The following is a 5,080-nucleotide window of genomic DNA, read 5'->3' on the forward strand; positions in this document are numbered from 1 at the left end:
CTACATCATAAAGGCTTTCTTGATGTGATGAAATAAGTAATTCTTTGATGGATGAAGCTGGAAAATGTATTTTTTGATCAGCATGAGACATTTTAAAAATATCATTTCATCTATCATGTTCTTTTTCTGTAATGATGATATTAAATATACATGGATCAAAGTAACTTGTTTCTGAGATGCTACAAAGTAGTTCACACTGGGAGTAGTTGAACACCAAAACATGACTAAGGAGATATACCGTTTGAACTAAAACTAGAAAAAGGAATAACAAAAACAATAATTAAATTGACAATTCACATGTGACGTTTCATTTTCAGTTTATCAGTGAAACTGTTCAAGCATCATGTATTTATGTGAGCAGACTAAAGACACGGAGATCTCAGGGAGAGATCTGGGGCATTAAAACACGATGACGTTAATGCTGCGTAAGCACCGAGCAACACTTGTCCTTTTCCACTGCACAAAGTTCAAGTGGCTCAGTGACGAATGCATGACCGGGGCGTTCCTGCACAGCGGTCAGGATTAAAGAAAAAATGGAAGGGGAATGGTCAAAGGGGTTTCAAGGATGGGGAATGTAAAGTACAAGTGAAAATCTGTAGTTTCTTATTACAGTGCAAAACCGATAGTAATCTGAGTAACAACCACAAGTAAAAAGTAACTAAACTGTTTGACTCACTAACAACATATGAAGGTAGTTAAGCTACAGCCAGTCTTCAAAATATAGTTAAACAACAACAACAACAATCTTTATTTAAAGAGCACATTTAAAAACCAGCGTTATACCAAAGTGCTTAACATAAGAGACAGAGAAGTAACACGAGTATTATAAGGCCTTAGCAAAGTATCAAATATACTCACAGGTCAATGCCACTAATACACAGGGGTAATATAAAATGCATATTAGAATAAAAACATAATAAAAGCACAAGCCACAAAGTACAGCAGATTGTTTTGTTCACTTCTGCCACACTGCTTTGTACTAATGTACAGTACTTTTTAAATATTATGTGGTATTTGAGTCTGTACTTTACTTTAATATTTCAAAATTTTAATATTGATAACTTGAGAACTATCCACATGTGTTTTTAAAAAGGTTGATATTTCTAGTTGTTACAAGTGAATTTTCACTGCTTTTCACATACTTAACTTACTTAACTAACTTACTTTAAAATAAATAGATGCCATTTTGGAACATTAAATTAAGTAATTTGTCTGGTATTTGGTGGTTTGCGTGGGTTCTCCCCCAGTACTCTCCTCCCACAGCCCAAAGACAGTTAGTGGGGATAGGTTAATTGGAAACACTAAATTGCCCATAGGTGGGAATGTGAGTGTTAGCCCTGCGACAGACTGGCGACCTGTCCAGGGTGTACCCTGCCTCTCGCCCTAAGACAGCTGGGATAGGCTCCAGCGCCCCTTAAAAGGACAAACAGAAGCTGGATGGATGGATATTAAATCAAGTAATTTGTCCAGTATTTGCAGTTTTTATTATTAACGTAGCATTCAAAATGTTGGTATTAACAAAATATTAAAATACACATTAAATCATTTGATTTTAAATGATTAAAATAAGGCAACAAAAGGTGAAAGTGTTCACTTGAACTTTACTGTGAACAAACATTGTTTGTTTTAATGTAATAATGGATTGGATTTATATAGCGCTTTTCTAGGCACCCAAAGCGCTTTACAATACCACTATTCATTCACTCTCACATTCACACACTGGTGGAGGCAGCTACGGTTGTAGCCACAGCTGCCCTGGGGCAGACTGACAGAAGCGAGGCTGCCATATCGCGCCATCGGCCCCTCTGGCCAACACCAGTAGGCAAGTAGGGTAAAGTGTCTTGCCCAAGGACACAACGACCAGGACAGAGAGCCCAGGGATCGAACCGGCGACCTTCCGGTTACAGATGCGATTCCCAACCCCCTGAGCCACGGTCGCCCACAATGTAAATGACTCTGTGCAGAATCCTAAATATTTCTATATCCAGTCAACTTATTTAAGCAGTGCATGAAAAAAATTGAAGAAAAAAATACAATAAAATAATTTTCTCTTAAGAAAAATGTGTTGGATACAGTAGATCTGGTTAAATCAAAACTTTAGTAACGTGCCATGCACTGTGATATTGCTTGAATAGAAACTTCTAAGAGGACAGTGCATGGCACATTACTAAAGTTTTGATTTAACCAGATCAACTGTATCCAACACATCCAGCTCTTTTCTCTGAGGGAGAAAAGCAACTTCAGCACCAACAAAGAATTTGCTACATGAAGACAAAGTTCTGGTGAAAGAAAGCTGATAGTGACCCCAAGGGAGGAGTAATCTTTAAATGATTTCTCAGAAGTAAAAACAAGATGAAACTCTTGGGATGATGTGTGAACGCTCCCTCTCAAGGATCTCTGGGTTAGCCTTGTGATGGTGTCAATCCTCTCGTCCATTGAGCGAATGAATTAGATAAGAGGTTACAAAGACGTATGGATGGAGGTTTTTAATGAGATGACTGGGGAAATAATAGAAACGTGGACTGAACCAGCTCCATGCTGGCCAAGTAGCATCCCATCCTTGAGAGCTATGTTTTGATGTTGTTGCATAGTCACTGACCTTAGAATTCATTTAAGGGCACTTAAAAGACCAAAGAACCTATTTCTGAGTAACTTGTGTTATTCCAAAGAGTCCATGTAGCTCAAGTCATGGTCAGGCTTAGCGGTGCCTTTTGGGGCACAATGACCTGACAATTTAGCACCATTTACTTTGCATCCACTGAAGCCCTCAAGGACTATTTATCCACCCAGTGATAGTGTTCACTGTGTTCTTATCTGAAGAACTATACTTCAGTACCAAGTAACAATATGTCCTGATACTGATATCATTTAACCCTCGTTCTCAGTAATAACTAGAGACACTGCCTAAAATATCTCTGCACAGGCTGGTTCATAATAAATGTATTGCACCAGTGAGCAGTATGAATTATATTCCGAAATCTATTTTCTGGGTGAGAAGAAGCTGGTTTCATATACCCCAAATCCTGAAATTATCCTGAAATCATACTTGGTTGATTATAGGTTTCACTCTAATTGTAAGGCTGAAGAAGTTGAAAGCTGCATAAAATGTGCTTTCTTATTCCATTACGTACATTATAGCCGTGCCCAAAAAGAACATCAGTCGTTTCAGTTCTTCCAGTTCAATTCATGAATTTTATCTAATATTTATAAATGATCCAATATTTTTCATGACAGTTTCAGCAAATACATAAAATGCACAAATAAAAATATACTTACCGGTCAGTGTTTTGACATCATCTGCTGTAAAACTTGGAAGAGAAATGCAGGAAATCATTACAAGACAAAGGCAATGAAAGTATGCCATTCTTACTGTCACCAACAATCCAAGATCTGAGAGCTGTGTTTGTGGTGCAGCGTGCACTTGTATACTGAGAAACCTGGGAGCCCAATGCCATGGTTAAGTAAACCAGCTCACACTTGAGTAACTCAGAGACTTGGTGTTTCTCTTGTTCTCACTTGAAGTGTTTTTACATTTTTTTTCTCCTTTCTTCTTTTCTTTCTGTTTTTACATCTTTTGTAACAAACGGCTTGAAAATTCAGTGATTTGTGTTCATTTTAAGTGAAGATAAACTCTCCTGCTAGAGACGTTGCTCAAAAGTAATTGACTAATAGAACTTTAAATACAAGGATTATTTTTAATTATTTATGAAAATCTTTTGCAGTCTGGGACTGTTTGACGTTTCCTCCCTTGAGATGCTCTGCCAGGCCTTTACTGCAGTGACCTTCAGTTGCTGCTTTTTTGTGGGTCTCCCTGCCACCAGTTTTGTATATAATAACTGAAAAGTTGTTCTATTTTGTTGAGATCAGGTCACTGACTTGGGTGCTGAACAGTATCCCATTTCTCAAGAGACTCGGGTTTGTTTTGGGTCATGCACCATGAAGTGCCTTCCTAATCAGGTTTGCATGGTTTGGTTGAATCTCAGCAGAGAGGATACACCTGCACTGCTTCAGCAGTCACATCATCAGTAAACACCAGTGACCAGCTTCCACTGATAGCCATGCATACACATGCCATAACGGTATCTACACTGTGTTTGAGAGATAATGTGGTGGTATGCTGTGGATCATAATCAGGTTTGCTCCTTGCTCTCCCATCATTCTGCTACAAGATAACCGCGGTTTTATTTGTCTACAGCATTTTTCCAGGACTGTGCAGACTCTTTTAGAGGTTTAATGACAAATCTTTCTGGCCTTCCTGTTCTTGAGTGGAAGCAATGGTTTGCACCTTGTTATAAACTCTCTATATTTCCATTCTTGAAGGCATCTCTTCATTGTAAACCTTGTCAATAATATCCGAGAGTGTTCTTTTCTTGGCTTGGCCAGATGTTGTGAAGTTGTTTCTTAACTTCCGTGATGTTTCAGGCCTTTTACTGCGTTCTTTCTTGAAGACAAGATTTTTGATTTGGCCACTAATAAAGATTTTGCTCTCCCTCTCTGGTTATTTTGTTTTATTCGGGATAATGATAGCCTCCTTTCCTTGTACTGACCTCTTTTTGGACTTCATATTCAAAATTAAATGGAAAAGTACAAATGCAAATCCAACACCTCGAGTCAACTTCAGATACAGAGTCTACTTTATTTGGCATGAAATGGGTGACAGGCCTTGTCATGAAACCCCTTGTCAGTCAAATTTCTGATTTCTCTTTAGCCTCTTTCAATTTTTATTAATAAAATTCAACCACATCTTTGTTTGATTTAAAATCAATTGTGGTGGTGCACAGAGGCAGTCTCTACATTCTTGGTGTGAAAAATGAAGAAGTGCACATTTTTGAATTAAAAAACTTTGGAGGGTGACTACACTTTTTGCAGAAAGATATGATTATATTAGTCAATGGATAAAATGCCCAATAACTGTTTGCAACTTACTTTAAAAATGTAGAGCACTCTGTATCATTTATTTCTTATACTAATTTACTAACCTAATATACTAATAAACTCACCAATTAAACATGAAAGAGGATATAGATATAAGATAAATAGTTTAAACCATTATAAATGGATGTATCCACATCTCTTTTTT

This window comes from Maylandia zebra, linkage group LG19 (genome assembly GCF_041146795.1).
Source record: "Maylandia zebra isolate NMK-2024a linkage group LG19, Mzebra_GT3a, whole genome shotgun sequence".
Classification (NCBI taxonomy): domain Eukaryota; kingdom Metazoa; phylum Chordata; class Actinopteri; order Cichliformes; family Cichlidae; genus Maylandia; species Maylandia zebra.